Source organism: Eptesicus fuscus, chromosome 9 (assembly GCF_027574615.1).
Source record: "Eptesicus fuscus isolate TK198812 chromosome 9, DD_ASM_mEF_20220401, whole genome shotgun sequence".
Lineage (NCBI taxonomy): Eukaryota > Metazoa > Chordata > Mammalia > Chiroptera > Vespertilionidae > Eptesicus > Eptesicus fuscus.
This window is the reverse complement of record NC_072481.1, coordinates 76789507-76814335: the sequence shown is the minus strand read 5'-3', so window position 1 is coordinate 76814335 and position 24829 is coordinate 76789507. Positions and strand designations below refer to the sequence as shown.

The window sequence follows — 24829 nt, the reverse complement described above, 5'->3', positions numbered from 1 at the left end:
AGGATATGAAAAAGGACCAACTAGAAATTAAACATACACTGACTGAGATAAAAAATATTATACAGAGACCCAAAACCAGACTAGAGGATTGCAAGAATCAACTCAAAGATTTGGAATACAAAGAGGCCAAGGACACTCCTCCAGAGAAGCAGGAAGAGAAGAGAATTCAGAAAGTTGAAGATAGTGTAAGAAGTCTCTGGGACAACTTCAAGCGAACCAACATCAGAATTATGGGGGTACCAGAAGAAGAGAGAGAGCAAGATGCTGAAAACCTATTTGAAGAAATAATGAACGAAAACTTCCCCCATCTGATGAAAGAAATAGACTTACGAGTCCAGGAAGCGCACAGAACCCCAAACAAAAGGGATCCAAAGAGGACCACACCAAGACACATCATAATTAAAATGCCAAGAGCAAAAGACAAAGAGAGAATCTTACGAGCAGCAAGAGAAAAACAGTTAGTTACCTACAAGGGAGCTCCCATACGATTATCAGCTAATTTCTCAACAGAAACCATGCAGGCCAGACGGGAGTGGCAAGAAATATTCAAAGTGATGAATAGCAAGAACCTACAACCAAGACTACTCTACCCAGCAAAGTTATCATTCAGAATTGAAGGGCAGATAAAGAGCTTCACAGATAAGAAAAAGCTAAAGGAGTTCATCACCACCAAACCAGCATTATATGAAATGCTGAAAGGTATTCTTTAAAAAGAGGAAAAAGAAGAAGAAAGATAAAAATTATGAACAACAAATACATATATATCAACAAGTGAATCTAAAAGTCAAGTGAATTAAAAATCTGAGGAACAGAATAAACTGGTGAACTTAATAGAATCAGAGGCATAGAATGGGAGTGGATTGATAATTCTCAGGGGGAAAGGGGTGTCTGTGTGGGGAGTATGGGAAGAGACTGGACAAAAATCATACACCTATGGATAAGGACAGCGCGGGGGGAGGTAAGGAAAGAGGGGGGGTAGGAACTGGGTGGTGGGGAGATATGTGGGGAAAAAGGAGAAACAATTGTAATCTGAACAATAAAGATTCATTAAAAAAAAAAAAACATAAAAAAAAAAAAAAAAGAAAGAGTGACCTTTTTTAAAAGAGTCAATTATCTTTTGCCAGCTAACAGACAATCACAATAGTGTTAAGCACTACATATTAAGCACTTGGAACCAAGAAACAGCAACTTAAAGAATTAACATAAATTATACATAATGATCATTTTGATTTTTCAAGTCAAAGACTTCCAAGTCTCAGCCAAATGTTAAGGATCATGGTGTCGATAATTTACCTAATAATGATAACAATAAAAGTAGTTTCACCTTTTGTATGTATTATATTTTGGTAAACCTAAGTTACTAAAGTGTATGGGCCAGCTGCTTCGCTCCTCGAACTCACCCTATGGGAGACAGAGGTCAATAGGGTATCCTGATGGGCAGGAATGCTGGTGAGGAAGACATAGCAACAGAGGTTGCATAACCTTTGCCTCCACTCTAATGTCATTAGCAAACGACTTGTGAGTGCGATGTCAAAGGGAACTGTGTGCTCTTCCAATGTCTGACCTCTCCGGGAGCAATCTGAAAGGGAAGTATCACAACGATTACCTTGGACTATATGCAGTTTTCAACAGTTGCCTGGAAAAAAACAACAACCTGCAAGAATAGCAAGTTTGTATAGATTTAAACTAATAGCTTATCTACTCAGTGTAGAACTTAATCCATTCAGAACAGTTTGCTTTCTGCAAAGGAAGTGTTCCCAACTGGTTCAACCCTACTTGTTCTTGCAAGACCCTTCTCTCTGAGAGTGAGAACTATTGGGGGACGACATACCTGGTACCTCAAAGATTAAATCAAAGTATGTCACTTTAGAATTTGTAAAAAAATCTTTTGTGCATACTAGCCTCTGTAATTATCACAACTATCTTTTGAAAAAAAGTATTGCTATCATCTTTTTAGAGTTAGGAAACTGAGGCAGAGAGTTGAATGACTTGACAGAGAGTTCAGCAACTTGCCAGAGGTCACAGGGGCACTAAGTGGTAAAGGCAGGATTTAAGTTCAAGTCGTCTGTTTCCAAATCTAGTGTAATTCCCCCACTATTCCAGTGCTTATCTCAGGAACTAAAAATGTCCTGTAAGAACTATCATGTTGAAAGCACTATAATCATTCTACAAGGAGGGAGGTGAGTCAGGGAAAAGGCAGATTTAAAGCTGAATCTAAGCTTTCCAATCTACACTCCTGAGAGGATTTCTCCTATATTAACAAGAGTAGGGAAATCATGGGAAGAAGTGGAGTTTGGAGAGAAAGATGGTAAGTGTATTTTAAAGCGCAGTGATTAAGCTTTTGTAAATTATGTGGTTAGAGGTGGCCAGCAGTCAGAGAGCTCAGAGGAAAGGTTGAGAATTAGGGTGAGAGTATTACAGTAAACGGGGTGAGATCAACCAGGAAAAAGCCTGCAAAGGCAAAAGAGCTGTGAGTGTAAACTCAGGAAAACAAAGAGGATGAAGGAAAAACATATATTCGGAAAGATGGAAACAGTATAGTCTCATTTCAAAAAGTGAAAAATGTCTTTAAATGGAGAGAAAGTTTATTTTCTGAAAGATAAAAATAAAACAGAATGTAGTAAAGGCATGAAGAAATCATGAAATGGAAGGAAGAAGAGTTGAGAAAAGGCATATCAAATAATTGCAATGTTCTCATTAAAGATAAAGGAAAGAGATGGGTTATGTTCTCAAAAGTAAAAATTTGGGGACAGCTACTGTGAGGCAGTTAGAAGAGAGGAAGTAGAGACAAATAAAAGCAAAGCTGATCTGCACGGAGGGCGTAGGTGTTGTCAGACAACTTTACATGTAGTGGAAAAATTGTCATAGTTACCATAGAATTTCTCCCAAGAGCAGACAAATAGAAGAATTTTACCAGGTTGAGGAACTAACAAGAAACATATGCTATAAGGTCAAAAGAATAAGAGAAATTTTAACATGACATGAGAAGTTAGCTAAAATGGCTAAACATAAAAGTCTAGTCTAGATATATAAGAGAAAATGGAAATTAAGTAAGAAAGACTGCAATAAATTTAGACAGCAGTTTCCATAAGTGTGAAGAGTAGGAGGTACAAATGGAAATATAATCTGTATGCTGTTTTGGAGGACTGGACATATCTCAAATTCACCCGTTTTTAGCACTTCCACTTTTATTCAATCATTTACTTTACCTGCCTTTCCCTTGGGAACATTTGAGTTTGTAATCATTTGTCAAAATTTTCTATCTCCATTCTTTATTCCCCATTTGCTCCTAAGTGACCTTTGTATTAGTTTCCTCTGGCAGCTGTAACAAATTAACACAAATTTGCTGGGGGGAAAAAGAAAAGAAAAAACGCAGAACTTGATTGTCTCCCGGTTCTGGAGGAGAGAAATCAGAAATCAATGTGTCAATAGGGCCATGCTCCTTCTGGACATTCTAGCAGAGAACTGTTTTGGGTTGTTGTTGTGTGTTTTTTGTTGTTGTTGTTTTGTTTGTTTGTTTGTTTTTTGCGTCTCTGAGCTTCTATGGGCTGCCAAGCGGACATTTAGTCCACTACATATTTGGAGCCACCATTTAGTCCACTACATATTTCTTCTATCCACATCTACTACACACACACACACACACACACACAACTCAATTTAACCAACCTTCACTAATAGCACTAATGGATGACTTTCTATGTTTTAGGTCTCAAGGTCAATTTTCAGCTTTCATGAGATTTTCTGCTATATCAGGCATTCTTACCACCTGTGGACTTCTGCAAACACTCTCCTTGCTGAACTTTTAGGATTCCATTTTCCCTCATTTTCATTCTTCTTTTCACCATTTCTTTTCAGGCTCTTTTGTACCATCTCCTTCCCCATCCACCTCTTACAATTTGACGTAAACCAGAAAACTTTCTTTTCTTTCTTCACTTGTTACTCTCTGGGTGAAGCTATAACTCATACAGCTTCCACTTGGTCTTTGTGTTCAGTATGCCCAACCTATAACTCCAACTGGTTTCTTACCGACTTTCACATCAGCACTGTCCAATGGAACTTTCTGCTATCATGGACGTAGTCTATAGCTACCCTAACAAAATAACCATGTGTGGCTATTGAATACTTGAAATGTGATCAGCTACTAAAGAACTAAATTTTTAAGTTTTTTTCCTTTTAATAAATTTACATAATAGCTGCATGTGGTACTGTGGAGATTTAATACAGGTTCCACTGCCTGTCACAACAGAAGACAAACTCATGAGACAGGTGCTGGTGAAAAAGAAAAAAGGTTTATTCATGTGCTGTGGACTGCAATCTCAAAGACCATCCCCCCTTCCTGCTCAAGCCCCAGGTTCTTACTAGTATAGGGATATGGAAGGGAGGGCTTTTTTTATCCCATTATCTTGCTAGCTTTTGGCACACAGATGTAAGACCCTCTCACTGTGCCATCTTGGCCAACTGGGGAGACTTCCTGGGACTCCCTGGCTGCCTACGGTAGTGGGGTTGGGGGCTGTAGCACCAACCATCATGAAGCCTAGAAATGCCCCAGCCTTCAGCCTGCCTCCTCATCCTGGACACAGTGCCTGCACATCCAAGGGAGCTGGTTGTAGTGTGCAAGGCACCCCTGGATCCTGGCACAGACGGTAGCCCCCCTGTGGCCCATCCTTCTGAAGTAGGCAGCTAGGTCCATATTCTAACTGACAATCACCTACTTGGTAACAGTACTGGCTACCTTATTTGGTGGTACAAGTCTAAAGTCTCATCTACCCTATGTGCTAAACCTATTGATCTTCCCGCCATTCACACAATATGTCTTTCCACTGAGTAAATGACTCAACAACCACCTCCTCAGTTAAGTCTTCTTAGCAACTTCAGGTTAAATTATTTGATTTCACTTTTGTCTTTCCACAACTCATTTTCCATTACATTATTATATAGAAAGTTATATATTATAATCCTATGTAATAAAGAGCTAATATGCAAATGGTCATCATGCCCTCATGCCCTTGCGCCCTTGAGCCAGAACTGCTCAGACACTCAACACTGGGGAGAGAGGAATGGGGACCAGCCAGGCACAAATGAGCTTGCGAGAGAGGAATGGGGACCAGCCAGGCTGCAGCCTGTGAGAGGGAAAAGTCGCCCACTCCACGGTCCCGGGCGCCAGTGGCTGTGTCTGCATCTGTGGCCCAGGAGAGGGACAAGCCGCCCGCCCTGTGGTCCTGGGCACCAGCGCCTGTGGCTGCGGCCCAGGAGAGGGACAAGCCGCCCGCCCTGCGGTCCCAGGCGCCTGCGGCTGCGGCCCAGGTGAAGCTGCCCGTCCACGGTCTCTTGTGGCTGCAGCCAGCCGGGCAAAGCCTGCCTGGGTCCTGGGTGCCTGTGGCCAGCCGGAGGAGGGAATCCTGGGTCCCGGGTGTGGAGTGAGGCAGAGGTGGTTAGGGGCGATCAGGCAGGCAGGCAGGCAGGCGAGAGGTTAGAACTAGTGGTCCCAGATTGCAAGAGGCAGTTGGACATACCCCAAGGGGTCCCAGATTGGAGAGGGCGCAGGCCGGGCTGAGGGACTCCCCCTCCCCTGACCGTGCATGAATTTCGTGCACCGGGCCTCTAGTAAACATATAAGTATATCATTTTATAGTTTTATATGCTTGTATCATGAACTCCTTGAAGAGAGGGACTATATCTTAATTTGTACTATAGTCTTTATAAGCCAACACAGGACCTGGTCCCCATTGAATAAATGAAAAAGAATCAGTGACTCTACACTGCTTGGAGGTCACCCTGCATTATCATCAGAGACAATAAGGTACAGGCTCTAAAAAACAAGGAGCTTCTGCTTCCCCTCAAAGTCCACTCCTGAGAATAGCCCAGTAATCCAGGTAATTCCGGAAGGTTTTGCATCCCTAAGTTGGATGATAGAGATTCTTGTTTTTGTTTGTCTGTTTGGTTTGGTTTTGGTTTTGGTTTTTAATGAGTTACAGTTTTAGGAGCCTTAAAAACTAGAAGTTAACATGGTTAACTGGGTACATGAGCCATTTGGCTGTCACCCTTCATGTTTAAAGTACCAATTATTTTAAGACTCAGTCTTCTCTGAAATCTGAAATATGGTGATTTGGAGAATTCCAAAAGTGGTGCATAATTTTTCAAAACTGTAGTTAAAAGAAAAAAAAAAAGCTGATATTTTTGCTAAAGGAACGAAAAGAAAAAATTTTCTCTGATTTTGGCTATAGGATGTGCATGCGTGCATGCATATATTAATGGGTGAAGGGCAGTGTTAGTGAAGGCTTAGGCAAGCATACAGATTGCAAGCAAGGAAACTCATGGAAGCTTTTTCTGGTCCTGTGCATTCAGCCCAGTCTTCATTGCCTGTGGCCGCTCTTTTTATGAGAATTGGCTCACATTTAACTGCTATAGCTGTTGGCTTCTAGGCTTAGTTTCACCCACAGAGGAGGCATTCATTCACATTTTAGCTATCATTTCCATTAAACCATGCAAGTGCTAATGGTACCTAATCTAACTGGATAAGGCACAAGCAAATAAATATATCCCCTAAACACCCTAATTATGAGGCATCTAGAAATTCAGCGATGGTACTTATTGAAACTAAGTACATTAACTGGAACCTTAAAATTTTCCTCCTTAAGTATCTGGAAAAAACAAATAATCTTTGCACAGAAGGCCGGGAGTAGCAATTCCATTAAGATATTACATTTTGAAAAAAGCTCTAGTCCCATTTTGTCTATTTCAAGCTCCATTTTGCTCATATTGTAACTTAGAGAATCATTCAGGGAACAGAGTGGGAGGAAGAATATGAGCTGCATTTCCTTGGAACTTTAGATACATTTTTCTTTCCTGTTTTATCTGAGCATGCAGGCGACATCTTCTTAATGAGGGGCTTCAAACTTCTCTGCCTTTTAAAGGTGTCACTGGTGTGCCCTGGGACGGCAGACTCTGATTTTAGCTTTTAAATATGCTCATGATATAGAGTATTTTTTTTTTCTTAGTGCTATTCATTGTTTTACCTGCCTTAGTGAGAATTATGGGTTTGATTAATGGGCTGTAAGACTTGGTCCTTTTTAGGTCCCTTATCTCTATTCCTTCCTGAGGCATGATGCGTCAGACAGTTTCTGAATACTCAAGAATCATATCTGCACGCAGAGTTTAAAATAGGAGTAAAATTAAAGTGGAATGGTTTATTCACAATCCTGGCATTTGTGACGACCATTCACATTAAACTTATTCATACGTACATGTGTATGTTCAGTCGGATATTCATTTATTCATTCAACAGACTATTCTGCACCAGGCATGATGTTCGGTACTGGGAAGAGGCTTTAGTGATTTTAGGTTCTACTAAATCAAAATGAGATGGTGGCCAACCATTAAGCTATACTTTAAACAATGTCCATGGAGCCCTAACCAGTTTGGCTCAGTGGATAGAGCATCGGCCTGCGGACTCAAGGGTCCCAGGTTTGATTCCAGTCAAGGGCATGTACCCTGGTTGTGGGCACATCCTCAGTAGGGGGTGTGCAAGAGGCAGCTGATGTTTCTAACTCTCTATCCCTCTCCCTTCCTCTCTGTAAAAAAAAAAAATCAATAAAATGTATTTTTTTAAAATAATAAAAATAAATAAATAAATAAAAAATAAACAGTGTCCATGGATATGACAATGGAAATTAAAAAGTAACTATATCAGGACTTGTTTACTAATTTTGGTCACTATGTTAATCAAATAGATAATCAGGAGACACCTGTGCTCAATCAGTTATTACAAATGTATGACACATGCTTCTGATGAAACAAACTATCAGTCTTGGAATCCACAGGTGCTACAAAAACAAAAAACAACACATAAATAACCAGGCAATTCCAGGCAACTAAACCCATCACCACTGAGAGCGCAAGCTTTGAGTCAAATGTGCATATTTTTCACCCCCAAGAAGCTCTTAAAGGTGAAATAATGTTTATGGTTTATTAAAAGCCTCAAGACAGAAGGATTATCTAAAAACACAAAGTATTTGTGTGTGGGAAGCAAAATTAAAACACAAGATTTCAGTGAGAGCTTCTTCTTGATTAATCTCACCATTAGAAATGTGTTTTTTGGCATGTCCACACCTTCATGTGCATGTACAGAACCAACAAGTATGTGAATTTCTTGGGATGATCAAATAAAACAACAATCTAGTACTAGAGTGGCACTAATAACAACTCTTTGGAAAAATAGTGTTTTTGCTCCATTTGGGCAAAACATGAGTAAGTTCACTAAAATAAGCTGGAAAATATTTCTGACTTGTTCAAATGTGATCTGTGAGCTCCAAAAATAAAGATTGCTCCTAAGAAGTCTAGAACATGGTATGATGCAAAGCAGTGGTAACAGATTAAGTGCTCTTATGCTCCCAAACATCTGACTCAGCCTGTCCTCCCTGATAAACATGAAAATAAGATGTGCACAAAAATCTTAAAGTATAACTGTTCTCACAGGTCCTCAAATCTGGAATTTTAAAAATGCATTTGATGAAACCTAAGTAGTGGTGATAAGGGTGTGTGTGTGTGTGTGTGTGTGTGTGTGTGTGTTCACTATAAAAATACAACATAAGCATAAAGTAATATTTCATACTTATTGATGGGCATACAAAGCATATAACAACACTGATAGTCTGCTTAATTGTAAAACATATTCTCCTTAATCATACATACACATAGGTACATATACACAAGTTCATGCTCCCTCCCCTCCCACCAATATCTCATCTGATCCTTAATATAGGAGAATTAAAGCACAAATAATGGTGGGTATAAAGTTGATTACAAAGCAAAATCTTAAGGTGATGCAGCCAGGGAAGATGTAAATATATGTCATAAGAAATATTATGTCATTCTCATTTCTGCCCAAGGGAGGAGCCATTTTGAGATCTACTCCCATCAGGAAGTTACTCTTCATGTCAAAAGGACATGTTTTATACATGACTGGGTACAACACACAGCACTCAGGTTCCAAAGCACCTGAGCAGCGGGGCAATAGTATGCACTGAAACATGAGCAAGATCTGTGATGAGAATTACTTCCTGAAAAAGAATGTTATCTGATGGCCTGAAAGAGGAAAGTGCCAACTGAAAAATATTATCAACAATGGACTTTGAGGATGCAAAAGCCAAGCCTTGCAACCTTGTGGAAATAGTAATGCATGGTCTGACAGACAGCCACCACCATCCTATTATATAACTGTATGCAACAAGAATAGCATGAGGCCATGCAATAGACAGATATTGGAATGATGGCTCGGTTTCTTCACCCCTCCCTTTATCATCACTCTTTACTGGGTCAACTTTATTTCCTTCCCTTCTATTCCCACTCCTTAAAAAGAGGCAGAAGATATTTCCTCATTTTGATCGTGAGACTTGCTTTCACCAATGGAATATTAATAATAGTGATGTGACCAAAGGCTTTTTAAAATGTTTGAGTGATCAAGCTGTTCTTTTTCACTTCTGCCATTGCTAAGAAAAGTCTTTTCTCAGGCTAAACACCCACTCCAGCTGAAGAATAAGAGATAATGTGAGCCTATGTTCACTTAGAGCAGCCACTATGGGCCAAAGTCCTGCTACCCTCAGATCTGAGAGAGTGAATGCTGATTCTGTATGCCACTAAAATTTTTGTGGCTATTTGTTTTCTTTAAGTATATGATGAAGTTTCCTTTCTTTACTGGAAATGAGAAAGCACTACAAGAGATTCAGGTTAAAAATAAGAAAGATTGGTTAGCACCTTATTTTTAAGTTTCAAGAATGAGAAAGAAAAATACTGGAGTCTCAATTAGCCATTAGGAGAAACAAATCAAATGATCTTTGTTCCTTCTTCATATGTATTTTATTCCAGACATAAAATTACAGATAAGCCAATAGAAGATAAAAATTCCTAAGGAAGGGCAGAGGACGCCTGGAGAATGGTAGAAACGGGGATCTGGGCTGGAGAGGGACATGACCACTGGGCGGAGAGGGTGAGGTGGAAGCTACACTGCACCAAAGCCGTGTCCCTTGGCGAGAGGCGTAATACCCAGCTGAGAAAAGGAAAAGCCACAGGGCTGCTGGCACCGGGGAATCTAGACCTAAGACCACAGCCACGAAAGGCTGCACCCCAAAAGGCGGCCTGAAAAGTGGCCTCAGCAGCGCAGTGCCGGTGGGAGAGACACGCGCAGTTTTGTGGTTGTGTTCCTTTTGTTTTGTCTTTAGTTTTATTCCCTCAACCCAGAAAATAGGACTTTTCAATTTCAAGAACTCACCCGAGGCTGCAGAGCAGGGAGAGGCACAGATTTGTGGAGCCTGAGGAGAGGCTGGGGAGGGAAGCAGGGCAGGAAGACATGGCCAGGACTCCAGGCATTGGGACCTTTGTAACCTTCCCAACCTCAGAGGCCATTTCTCTCCTGAAGAGCTAGCCCCTCCCAGTAGCCCCAAGGCAGGTAATACAGCCCTTCACACCCTGCCTGCATTCTGAGCAATACAAAGGAAACAAAGGCTCTGGATAGCCCCAAAGAGCCCTCAGTGACTTGGTTGGGAGAAGGGCCAGTCTGCCCCACTATTGTGGGTACCAGACTGATAAAAACTTCAGGCTGCCAGCCAATCCCACTGGTTTCCATACATGGATCTCTGACAACCAAAGCCAGAGTAATATTTTGGGCCACTTGTGGAGGAATGGCCCTGGGTCAGGGAAAAAAACATCCATCTGAACCCAGAAAGTGAAACAGCACGAGACCTACCTAAAGCCCTGTCAGAAACAGAGCTTGAGGGATTAAGATTGAGAGCTGGCAGACAGGAGAAGCAGGCAGATCCGTCCCGCCTGCTTGCAGCCGAGGCCTGTGGAGACAGACACAAGCAGAGGAGCAGCGGATCACTTGGAGCTTCAACACGGTGCTAAAAGCCAAAGACAGTGCCTAATAGTGGTCAGCACCGAACTACCTAACAGGAAGCCCAGAATTGGCAGACAGAACAGAGGAGTGGGGTCCTAAACCAGCCCCCCTGGAGTATTAGAATGCAGCTGAAGAAAACGACATTTCACTTATTTATTTATTTATTTTAATTTAGTATTTTTTTATTTTTATTTTTTATTGTTATTCTATCTTTTATTTTACCTTTCTCTTTCTCACTTCTCCCTTTTCCATCCTGTTTTTCTTCTCCCTTCCCCGCTTTAGCTTTTCACTTTACTTTATTTTCACCCCTTGTTAAAAATTGATCTTTATCTGCTTCATTGATATGTTATTATTATGGTAGATTGTTGGCTTATTCGTATATAAAATTTCTCCTTCCCTTCTCCTACTCCATTCCCCTGTGCTTTTCTCTTTCTTCGCTACTCAATTTTTTTTTGTTGTTTTACTTGTTTGTTTTTCCTCTCCTCTCTTGCCCTTTTCTTCTCCTAATTTTTTAATTAGTTTCACTCACTAAATCCAGACCCATCTGATCTCCCCTCTATTCTCCTTTTCAAATAAATAAATAATTTTTTTCCTCTTATCCACTCATTCTCTTTCTCCCTCCTCTCCCTCCTCTATACTAAACCGTGTTCCTTCCCCTATTCATCCAGTTCCTTAGCCCTATTTTCTATATTGTACTTAAGCTCTGCCTCTACAGATTTTGCTCCCCCTTGTTCAGGGTGTTTTATATTTGTGCTTTTTGGTTTAATTGTTTGTTTTCTCCCATATTCTTTCTTTTTCTTTTACTTTTAAAGACATTGGCGGGCTGAATGAATAAGAAAACATGACCCATAAATATGCTGTCTACAAGAGACCCACCTCAAAACAAAGGACTCATACAGACTGAAAGTGAAGGGATATGGGGAAAAATTATTTCAGGCAAATGGAAATGAAAAAAAGCTGGGGTAGCAATACTTATATCTGACAAAATTGACCACAAAGTGAAGGCCATAACAAGAGATAATGAAGGCCACTTCATAATACTAAAGGGATCAATTCAACAAGAGGATATAACGCTGGTAAACATATATGCACACAATACAGGAGCACCCAAATACATAAAAAATCTTCTGGAAGATATCAAGGGCAAGATCAACAGCAATACAATTATAGTAGAGGGCTTTAATACCCTATTGACACCACTTGATAAACCCTGTAGACAAAAAAATCAGCAAAGAAATAGCAATCCTAAATGACTCACTAGGTCAGATGGAATTAATTGACATCTTCAGAACATTTCACCCCAAAGCTGTGGAATATACATTCTTCTCAAGTACACATGGGATAGTTTAAAGATAGACCACATATTAGGACATAGGCTAAGTCTCCACAAATTTAAGAAGATTGAAATCATATCAAGTATCTTCTCAGATCACAATAGCATAAAATTAGAAATCAACTACAATAAAAACAATCAAACACATGGAGGTTAAATAACATACTATTAAATAATGAATGAGTTACCAAAGAGATCAAAGAAGAAATTAAAAAGAAAACATTCTAGAAACAAATGAAAATGAACACACAACAATCCCAAATCTATGGGAAGCAATGAAAGCAGTCCTGAGAGGGAAGTTTATAGCACTACAAACCTACCTCAAAAAACAACAAAAACTGTTAATAAGTTATCTAACCCTACACTTAAAGAACTAGAAAGAGAACAACAAGAAAAGCCCAAAATAAGTAGAAGGAAGGAAACAATAAAGATCAGAGCAGAAATAAATGACATACAGACTAAAAAAAAAAAAAAAAAAGCAAAAGATCAATAGAAACAACAGCTGGTTCTTTGAAAGGATAAACAAGATTGATGAACCTGTAGCAGGCTCACCAAGAAACAAAGAGAGAGGACCCCAATAAACAAAATCAGAAATGAAAGAGGTGAAGTAACAACCAACACCACAGAAATACAAGGGATTGTAAAAAAAAAAAATACTATGAACAACTCTACTCCAATAAACTGGACAACCTACATGAAATGAACATATTCCTAGAAAAATACAATCTTCCAAAACTCAATCAGGAGGAATCAGAAATCCTGAATAGGCTGAAAACTACTGATGAAATTGAAGCAGTAATCAAAAAATTCCCAACAAACAAAAGCCCTGGTGCAGAAGGCTTCACAGGGGACATTTACCAAACATTCAAAGAAGAACTAACACTGATCCTCCTCAGACTATTCCCAAAAATTCAACAGGAAGGAACACTTCTAAGCTCTTTCCATGAAGCCAGCATTAACCTAATCCCCAAACCAGATAAAGACACTACAAATAAAGTTACAGGCCAATCTCCCTGATGAACATACATGATAAAATCCTCAACAAAATATTAGCAAATCACATCCAGCAATACATTAAAAAGATCATACACCATGATCAAGTGGGATTTATTCTGGGGATGCAAGGCTGGTACAATATCTGCAAATCAATAAACGTGATACATCACATAAACAACTTGAAAGACAAAAATCACATGATCCTATCAATTGATGCACAAAAAGCATTTGACAAAATCCAACACCCTTTTTTGATAAAATCTATCAGCAAAGTGGGAATAAAGGGATCATACCTCGACATAAAAGCCTTATATGAAAACCCTATAGCCAGCATCATACTCAATGGCCAAATACTAAAACTATTTCCCCTAAAAACAGGAACAAGACAGGGATGCCCACTTTCACCACTCATGTTCTATGTATTATTGGAAGTGCTAGCCATGACAATCAGACAAAAAGAAATCAAAGACATCCAAATTGGAAAAAGAGAAGTAAAATGTCATTATTCACAGATGAAATGATAGTGTATAGAAAAGCCTAAAGACTCCATCAAAAAAACTACTAGGTTTAATAAATGAATTTGGCAACATAGCAGGATACAAAATTAACACCCAGAAATCTAAGGCATTTTTATACACCAATAATGAACTCACAGAAAGAGAAACTAAAAAACACACACACACAAACACACACACACGCACACACACACACACACACACACAAAACATTTACCATTGCAAGAAAAAAAATTAAGATACCTAGGAATAAACTTAACTAAGGAAGTAAAAGACCTATACTCAGAAAACTACAGGACGTTGAAAAGAGATGTTCATGGATTGGTAGAATCAACATCATTAAAATGTCCATATTAACCCAAAGCATTCTGTAGTTTTAATCCAATCCCCATTAAACTACCAACAACATATTTCACAGACCTAGAACAAACTCTCCAAAAATTTATATGGAATTTTTAAAAGACCCAAATAGCCTCAGCAATCCTGAGAAAGAACAAAGTTGGAGGGATCACGATACCAGATATCAAGCTATATTAGAAAGCCACTGTTCTAAAACTGCTTGGTACTGGCACAAGAACAGACATATAGACCAATGGAGCAGAACAGAGAACCTAGAAATTGACCCAAGCCACTATGCTCAATCAATATTTGACAAAGGAGGCAAGAGCATACAATGGAGTCAAAACAGTCCCTTCAATAAATGGTATTGGGAAAATTGGACAGATACATGCAAAAAAATGAAACCAGATCACCAACTTACACCATATACAAAAATAAACTCAAAATGGATAAAAGACTTAAACGTAAGATGGGAAACCATAAAAATTCTAGAAGAAGCCATAGGCAGCAAAATAGCAGATATATGTGGTAGCAATATCTTTACTGATACAGCTCCTAGGACAATGGAAACTAAGGAGAAAATAAACAAATGGGACTACATCAAAATAAAAAGCTTCTGCACAGCAAAAGAAACCATCAACAAAACAAGAGAGCCCACTGCATAGAAGAACATATTTGCCAATATTACATCCGATAAGGATTTAATCTCCAAAATTTATAGGGAATTCAGACAACTTAACAAAAAGAAGATAAACAATACAATAAAAAAAAATAGGCAAAGGACCTAAATAGGCACTTTTCGAAAGAGGACATACAGAAGGCCAAGAGACATATGAAAACATGCTCAAAGTCACCAATCATCTGAGAAATGCAAATCAAAATGATAATGAGGTACCATCTCACACCTGTCAGAATGGCTATCATCAACAAATCAACAAATGACAAGTGCTAATGAGGATGTGGATAAAAAGCAACCCTCAATCACTGCTGGGGAAAACAGTATGGAGTTTCCTCAAAAAATTAAAAATGGAACTCCCATTTGACCCAGTCATCCTATGTCTAGGAATATATCCCAAGAAAACAGAAACAGCAATCAGAAAGAATATATGCACCCTTATATTCATAGCAGCACAATTTACAACAGCTAAAATTTGGAAACAACTTAAGTGCCCATCAGCAGATGAGTGAATTAAAAAACTATGGTACATCTACACAATGGAATACTGTGCTGCTATCAAAGAGAAAGAACTCTTACCATTTGCAACAGCATGGGTGGAACTGGAGAGCATTATGCTAAGGGAAATAAGCCAGTTAGAGAAAGATAAATATCACATGATCGAACTCATTTGTGGGATATAATGAACAACATAAATTGAGGAACAAAAATAGATACAGAGACATAGAAGCATCAAACAGACCGTCAAACCCCGGGTGGAAGGAGGGGTAAGAGATCAACCAAAGGACTTGTATGCATGCATATAAGCATAACAAATGGACACAGAGAGTAGAGGGGGTGAGGGCATGTCCTGGGTGTGGGGGGGTGGGAACAGACAGGGAGAGGTTAATGGGGGTGGGGGGGAGGAGACATATGGACATATGTAATACTTTCAACAATAAAGAATTTAAATAAAAAAAGAAAATAGAAATTGCTTGTGATTAAAAACAGACATTCTGGCAGTTTCTTGAAATAGATAAGAAATGTTTTCTTTATGTTAACCTACTCTATCATGATGCAGAGAATCAATCTAGTACTTTTGTTAAGACATATGGTGTATCTTGGTCTTTATTTACTTCAATCTAGTTTCTCAGAACAAACATTCTCTTGAGAAATTAAATAGGAGAAACATTTCAAAATTTAAAAAAAAAGTCTTTTAGCTAAACTAAACTTGAGTTAAATTAAAAGTTTTTATTTTAGTAAATTGTAAATTGATGACAACCCAGAAATTTCCAGAGAATATTTAGCAGATGAATTTGCTTGTATTTGAAAATATTTAGTATAGCCGCTAAGGTTCTTACACTAGACTCAGATAGATAGAGGTTTAGATTCCAGTTCTAACCACTGATTAGCTATGTGACCTTTGATAGGAAGTTAGTTTGTGAGCCCTGGTTCCCTGTGAAATAAGAAAATTATACACATAGTAAGTGCTTAACCATTAGCAGCACTACCATCACCACCATCAATACCATCATCCTTATCAAAATTATTATCATCATCATGAAAAGTTTTGGGAAAGAGGGGCTATAATCCAAGCTGTGCCTTAGGAGATTAATTTGGCAGGAGTACACAGAATGAATTGGTCAGAGCAAGTGAGCTAAGAGTTTTATTTAAAATATCTCCATCTTTTTTGTTCCCTCGTGGGATATTTCTCACATACACACACACACACACACACACACACACACACACACTCACCAGAGTTGGAATAGAAAACTAAAACACAAATAAGGTAGTGCTGGCATTTCTGCCAGAAGTGAGTTACAAAGATCCAGACATAAATAGTCCCTTTCACCAGTTTGCTCAGGAGCTCAGGACTAACTAATGGACAGACAGACTCCAGGCTTGTGCCTAGAGATCATCTCGATTCAGCACTCACTTGTGATGTTCCTACATGTCTCTTTGCTGCCTACACTGCTGGCCATCTGTTATAATGGCATAGTGCCAGCTTACAGGAGAGCTTGCTGGCTGGCTTTGCCGCAGCCCAGGGGCCAAGGGAAGGTTTTCCACAAGAAGCCCTTGTAAATCTCACAAGGGTGCCTGGAGAGCGCTCCTGGTTGCCTCTTCTTCTGCCCACACAGCAATTCTGATGGCAATTTTTGCTTCATGTTTATTTCACCTGTTGATTTAAGTAGGTGGGTCTCCAATCTAAGTCTTGAAATCTGGAGAGGAATAAACACAAACCATGTGTAGATACCTGTGGCTGCCAAACAGACAGGTGGTGTTATTGCCTGCTTCTTGGCAGGGCTAATGGGAAACAGCAGGGTTTCCATCAATACTGCTAGTGCCTCCTCTAATTCCCCAACATTCTCCTTTTTCCCCATATTGCTCCCTCTTTCCCCAATCCTTCAACTATCTGTAAGATTTAGCAAAGATTTCTTTGTTTTACCCATGTTCCACCTGTGTCCACACTAATTTAAATGGAAAACATTAAAATATATGCATATAAATTATTCTTATAAGATACAAAGAAAGATACTTAAACACATTTGGTATTTTAAACTAATGCTTATGTGTGACTAGAATATGTTTTATAATTACATTAAAGATCATATATCCTTGGGAGCTAATATAACCAGAAGAGTAAACATCAATTTTAAGTTAATAAAATAAAAATATTCAACCTAACAACCAAGACCATTTTCAGTTTATATTCAATAAGGTATTAGTTTTAAGTAGGGAATGCACTCAAAAATCTAGAGCATGTGGTAATAAATACAACAAAAACATGTTAGCTGATCCTAATAATACTTACACCTATTAGGAACAAATTGCAGAGGTAAGAGGTTAAATGTTACCTGATCACAATAAGAATGATTTTCTAGGCCAATATTCATTCATTCATTTATTCATTCTTTCATTTAACAACTATGGACCAGGACACCTCCAGTCAAGTATTTCACCATCTTGTGTTATGTGTGTTTATGTGACCAGAAAAACAAAAGAAAACAGAAATTCAGCAATGGGAACACACTGAGGTACGATGAGAGTACTGACTCTAGCCTGAAGGAAATCAAGAAAAACTTCCTGGAAGAGATCAAAGGCAGATTTCATTAAAAGTTTGAATTCATAAAGCACAAGAAGAATTAGGTATCACCTATCCTTACTTAACAGGTTGAATGATTCTACACATCTATTCACTATTCAAATCTGGAAAAATTTCTTTGAAAAATTTTTAAAATTTCTTAAAAATTCTTAAATTTTTTTTAAAAATCTATGAAATGGACCTATTTCTTGTTTTCTATCACCACAGGGTGGATTTAAAAATCCACAGAGATACACCATTGTATAAATGAAAGTTATTATGTATGTCTAGTATTCTTTTACTCCAGGCGTCCTCAAACTACGGCCCGTGGGCCACATGCGGGTGTCTTTGCCGTTTTGTTTTTTTACTTCAAAATAAGATATGTGCAGTGTGCACAGGAATTTGTTCATAGTTTTTTTTTTAACTATAGTCCGGCCCTCCAACAGTCTGAGGGACAGTGAACTGGCCCCCTGTTTAAAAAGTTTGAGGACCCCTGTTTTACTCTATCAATGGATTAAAGAAAAAGAAAAATTACAAGAAATGTAACAAGTGGTCTTTGCTTATCCATTTCAGAGATAAAGTTTTCCAGATGATCATGGAATCAGCACCAGCAGTGGGTTTGGTGGGGCGTCTATTTGTCCACCTCTCTGGTTTTAGAGAGAAGGCAAAAGCCCCAAAGAGTGAGCAACCTTGCCAATTCCCTCCAAGTCAGGTAAGAACTCCTCCATGTTAGGGTTCCTCACTGATTATATTATGGGTGGGATATAGAATATTGGAGAAGTTACTGGTTCTGATTATTATACTAACTGCTCAAGAAACAAGCAAACAAAAAAGACTAACTTCCTAATGTTCAATTTAGATAATTATAATGGATATGTCTTCTTTTAAATAACTCGGGTTGCCTCCTGACACCTAGTTTATAGTTCAAGAAGGAGCTCTTTTTCAAAAGTGCCTACTCCCTGTCTGAGCCAAGGCATCACAAGGTTTAGAATGATTGACTGAGAGGAAATGAACAAAGGAGAAAAAAGGTATAATATTGTAGAGTATATTTCTAATGTCCAGAGGGGCAGAGACTTAAATTGTGAGAAGTTCCACAAGGCATTCAATGAGATCTGCATTTCATCATCTATTACATAAAGGGGATTAACCCAGCAAGTCCCAGGTTTCTGTACAGCTTCTGCCATTTACAAGGCTTCACTGGGAAGCTCTATCCATAAGCTCCATTCATAGCACTATGGTTTCTTTCACCAATCTCATTGCCCCCTAGAGTCTTTCTAATGCACTTCAGAGGCCCATAGTGGACCACAAACCTCTAAAGATCAAATGACAGCTTTGTGGTTTCTATTATTTATAACCTTTTAGTTAACTCCTTATAGATAAAGGATCAATTTAAATGTGGTCAAGAGGTAAAAGGATTAACTTTCTTGGACTTACTAGTGTTTTGCTTCCTTCTAATACTGCCTAGTACTATTTGTATTGATATTTCAGAAACAGAATAAATAAACATGATTTAAATTTTTTTTGAGTGTCCAAGAAGAGTTAAGTTCTTGGATTCTATGTGAATCAACATTTAGGATTAGCTATTTCCCAGAAGGTGGAAGGGTAGTGGGGGAGGTGATATTCTAACATCTAAACATTTTAAATGAAAAATGTGTGCATATATTCATATGTGTATCATCCCGAAGCATGTATGTATATTCTCCCCTGATGTATGATCTCAGTGAAACATCAGAGAGAAAAAAATGTCAGACATACATAGCATAGCAATCAAGGGCTAATGAAGATCCAGGTATTAAATCAATTAAGAAGTATCAAAAGCTACCTAATCATCAAGGAACAAAATTGGCACCACAATATATAGTGAGTATGGGAAAGCCTAATTTACTAAACATACCCTGCAGTCACATAATTGCATGTAATTTTACCAGCATAATTAACTAATTTAATTACCACTTCTCAAGTGCATCAATTATTGACATTACAGAGTTTTCAGACAGCAGAATTACTGTGTGGTACATTCAGAGAATGCGAAATGCTTTGTACGCCTATTTTCCCAGTCACAGTCAACTACTGAAGAAAAATGTGGACTTGGAGGGAGAAGATTCCTGTCCTGGAAGGCTCAGTTGGAGGGCAGGTTTAAAGGATGGAGCACCCGCAAATGTGCCTGGCACAAGGCAGAGAAAGGGAGGAAACCCCAACATTATGCTCTTCAAAGCAGTTCTTTGCCAGGGTCAGACAAAATGTGCAATTCAAAATGTGCTGAAGAATACTTGCAGGAATGAAAGAAAATAAAAGAAAGAGAATTTTGAATAAACATGTTATTAAAGAACTGAAGCTTGCCTTTGAGAATAAGGTTTTTCTAGTTCATATCTTTTTTAAAAATTTAACTATGACTCAGATGTTTAATAAAAGGGGTCTTCACAGAAAACTGCTTGAGCTTGTCAAGTAGTCTACTCCCAGATGAATCACAGCTTTGTGACTGTTTAAAAAATACTAACAGGCACCTGGGCAGAGTGGCTCAGTTGGTTGAATGTCATCCCATGGACCAAAAGGTCACCGGTTTGATTCCCCATCCAGGCACATGCCTAGGTTGTAGGCTCAGTACTCAGTAGGGGGCGTGCAGGAGGCAGCTGATCCATGTTTCTCTCCTCCTCTCCCTTTCTCTCTCTCTAAAATCAATAAAAAATATATTAAAAAATATTAAGCAACATCAATTGATATTGTTTTCATGTCATGAAATTTGTGACCAGAGATGGCTGAAACTCCTAGGAGCTCTGGTATGATTTTGTGTTTCTTTTCACATTGGCCTCCTGTACCTGACTTTTACACAGCTGCTTCGTCATATCTGTAGGTGGCTGAACTGTGAAATAGTGCTCCCATTAGTAGGGTATGTTAATTAGACCATTTCATATGGAGTAAAGGATGTGAGACTAGCACATCTTCCTTACCTTTGACTCCTTGGATATCTCCGTTGTCTTTGAATTTAAATTGGAATTTTACATCCTTTATTGGCTTTACAAGTAAGAAAGGAAATCTTCATTACTTCTATATTTAGAAGTTTATCATTGCATCACTTTTAAGTGACTTGGTCAAGCAATTTAGGAATTAACTCCAAAAACAAGAAAAATATGTTTTCATGTATATAGTTGAAAACCAGATTGCAGTCTCAAGATCTGAATCTTTGTATGGGGAGAAAACTTTTAGAGTCTGAGAATTAGTAGTTGCAAATTAATTGGGATACATTTTACAAAGAAGTTGAGTCTATGAATCTATTTATTTACTTTATGGAATAAACATATTGGAACGGAGAGTTGGAGACCTAAATTGTTACTTCATTCTTGGTGTGCATTATTAAGCAAAGCAAAGTTTTCCATTGCATAAAATTTTCTTTAGAGCTTTCAGCAGTCTCCATCCCATCTTCTCTATATAATGTTTTTTCTCCCTCCACTGGCTTTCAAAGACTAAAGTCTACCTTAAAGTGGCTTAAATTTAAGTCAATTACCTCTTTAGAGGTATTTAATGTATGTTTTTCTTTCTGATGTTCTATGTAATGTGTTCAGCCTTTTAAAATCATTGCAGCAAATCCTATTTACCATTGCAACAAAAAAATCAAGGTACTTAGGAATAAACTTAACCAAAGAGGTAAAAGAGCTGTACTCTGAAAACTACAGGACGCTGAAAAAAAGAGATAGAGGAAGACATAAACAAGTGGAAGAATATACTGTGTTCATTGATTGGTAGAATCAACATCATTAAAATGTCCATAATACCCAAAGCAATCTATAGATTCAATGCAATCCTATTAAAATACCAATGGCATATTCACAGACCTAGAACAAATACTCCAAAAATTTATATGGAACCAAAAAGACCCCAAATAGCTGCAGCAATCTTGAGAAAGAAGAACAAAGTTGGAGGAACCATAATACCAGATATCAAATTATACTACAAAGCCACTATACTCAAAACAGCCTGGTACTGGCACAAGAACAGGCATATAGACCAATGGAACAGAACAAAGAAACCCAAAATCAAGCCATTATGCTCAATTAACATTTGACAAAGGAGGCAAGAACATACATTGGAGCAGAGACAGTTTCTTCAATAAATGGTGTTGGGAAAATTGGACATGCAAAAAAATGAAACTAGACCACCAACTTACACCATACACAAGAATAAACTCACAATGGATAAAAGAGTTAAATGTAAGATGTGAAACCTTAAAAGTCCTAGAAGAAACCATAGGCACCAAAATATCAGACATCTCTTGTAGCAATATATTTACCGATACATCTCCTAGGACAATGGAAATTAAGGAGAAAATAAACAAATGGGACTACATGAAAATAAAAAGCTTCTGCACAGCAAAAGAAACCATCATCAAAATAACAAGAGACCCCACTACATGGGAGAACATATTTGCCTATGTTACATCTGATAAGGGTTTAATCTCCAACATTTATAGGGAACTCATACAACTTAACAAAAGGAAGCCAAACAATCCAATTAAAAAGTGGGCAAAGGACCTAAATAGACACTTTTCCAAAGTGGATATACACAAAGCCAAGAGACATATGAAAAAATGCTCAAAGTCACCAATCATTTGAGAGATACAAATCGAAACAACAATGAGATATCACCTCACACCTGTCAGAATGGCTATCATCAACAAATCAACCAACCAACAACAAGTGTTAGCGAAGTTGTGGAGAAAAGGGAATCCTCGTGCACTGCTGGTGGGAATGCAGTCCACTGCAGCCAGAAAACAGTATGGAGTTTCCTTAAGAAATTAAAAATGGAACTCCCATTTGACCCAGGCATCCTACGTCTAGGAATATATCCTAAGAAACCTGAGACACTTATTAGGAAGAATATATACACCCCTATGTTCATAGCAGCACAATTTACAATAACTAAGACTTGGAAACAGCCTAAGTGCCCATTAGCAGATGAGTGGTTAAAAAAAACAACTGTGGTACATTTACGCAATAGAATACTATGCAGCAATAAAAATGAAAGAACTCTTACCATTTGCAACAGCGTGGATGGACCTGGAGAGTATTATGCTGAGTGAAATAAGCCAGACAGAGAAAGATAAGTATCACATGATCTCACTCATATGTGAAATCTAATGAACCAAAAAAACTGATGATTCAAAATAAAAATTAAAACAAATTATTGCAGCATTTTAATACTATTTTTAGGATCAATAATCAAGTGAGAAATAGTATTTTGGGTGCCAGGAGGGATAGGTGGGAAGAAGGCTTTCCCTGTATTCCTAAAACCATATCAGCCTAGCAGCCTTCCTTTTCTTTTAAAAAGTTGCTTCTAGTATTGAGACACACTCCTGTAAATCAAGCTGACACATTTTTTCAGTTCTCTATGCAATATATTAATATAGCCCAAGGAAGAGTCAATAAAATATATGCTTCTGGGAATAAGCCTTTTCAGAAATGCCTGTTATGAGAGGTTTATAAACTTAAGTATAAGCTTCTGTCTAGAGGAAGTCCCTACTAATTGGGCCTTAAATTAACATCAGTCTTCAATTCATTCAAGCAATTGACATTTACTCTTCACTTCCTGTTATTTTTATTCACATATACTGTTACTTTCTATAACATGGATTTACATGGGCAATGGTTTAGGAATACAAGAAGGAGGAGATCATTTTAATTAGCTGTGCTAAAATAACTCAATTAGAACAAAAACACCTCTATCATCATCAAGAAAAAATATATAGAAATAAGGACCATATGGAAAGACGCATAGATCCCATGGCTAGAGCAAATATATATATAAGGCATATTCCTTCCAATGGCACTCATACTCTGGCCAGGAATGAAAAGACCTCATATCCTATATAATAAAAGGCTAATATGCAAATTGACTGAATGGCGGAACGACTGGTTGCTATGACACACACTGACCACCAGGGGGCAGATGCTCAAAGCTGGAGCTGCCCCCAGTAGTCAGTGCGCTCGCACAGAGGGATTGCCACTCAGCCAGAAGCTGGGCTCATGGCTGGCGAGCACAGCCTGGGCTGAAGTTCCGCACACACACCTCCAAGTGCACGAATTTCGTGCAACGGGCCTCTAGTATAAGAATAATACAAGAATAAGTAGATGTGCTCTAAGAGTTCAGCACGAGAGAGAACTATTAGGAAGGGTCTTCAGAGAAATCTTCCTGGGGAAACAAGACATTTTTAATAAATCTCAAAAGAAGGATATAATTTAATACAGAGAATTAAGTGAAGAGAGTGGAACAACTATAGGAAACACCATGATAAAAAGCAGAGATGGAAAGGTTGTGAGAAAATGGGCAGTATTCAAGCAGCCTGAAGCATGACAGCCACATACAAAATCAAGAAAGCAGTGGGGAAGAAGGGGAGGAAATATGTAAGGGACTGAGGTTCCAAATCTCTAGTCATGAGATCTAGAAAAGCTACTCCAGCTATCCAGATGCGAAATGAACAGGTTTAGTTGGACAATCCCTATGATCCTTTTCAAGTCTACACAAATCCTATGAGTTAAAATTGATGTTTGCCATTTTTACATGCCTGTAAATATTTTTATTTTTTTATTGTTGGCACACCATCCTGGTCATCTGCATACCTACTACAATTCCTAATTATAATCTATTTCCTATGCTGGATGAATTCACTTCATACCAATAAAACTTACAATATCACTCTCAACCATATTAAAGAAGACATTTGTAATACTGCCAACAATAAAAATAAAATACAGCTAAAACCAAAAAAGAAAAAGAAAGAATTCCCCAAAGAGGATACCCACATAACAGCCAGCTGAACCAAGGATGCCATCTAGTTCCTTTTTTTCTGCCAATGCTTTTCAAACAAGTGATCTATCTGGTCTTCATATCCTCCAACTACAGATTCATTTCTTATACCCAGAATTGGTTTCTGCCACCACACATTTCACTAGAACCTTATTTTCAGAAATTATTGATGATCTTATAATATACTATTCCATGTGAATTCTCTGTAGAAATT

At 38.3% G+C, this 24829-nt stretch overlaps 1 long non-coding RNA gene across 2 annotated transcripts in view; it reads right to left on the bottom strand.

Moving 5' to 3' along the window:
* Positions 1–10821: 10821 nt before the first annotated feature.
* Positions 10822–24829, bottom strand: part of LOC129150254 (uncharacterized) — a 41674-nt gene continuing 27666 nt past the window's right edge. Inside the window, exons 4-5 of one of the 2 annotated variants that reach the window (XR_008556985.1) lie at positions 16825–16954; positions 10822–10841 (exon numbers count right to left, since the gene is read on the bottom strand). This is a non-coding gene — a long non-coding RNA (uncharacterized LOC129150254). Of the gene's footprint in view, positions 10842–16791; positions 16955–24829 lie in introns of those variants that run through there. The other variant, XR_008556984.1, reaches the window with a different exon arrangement.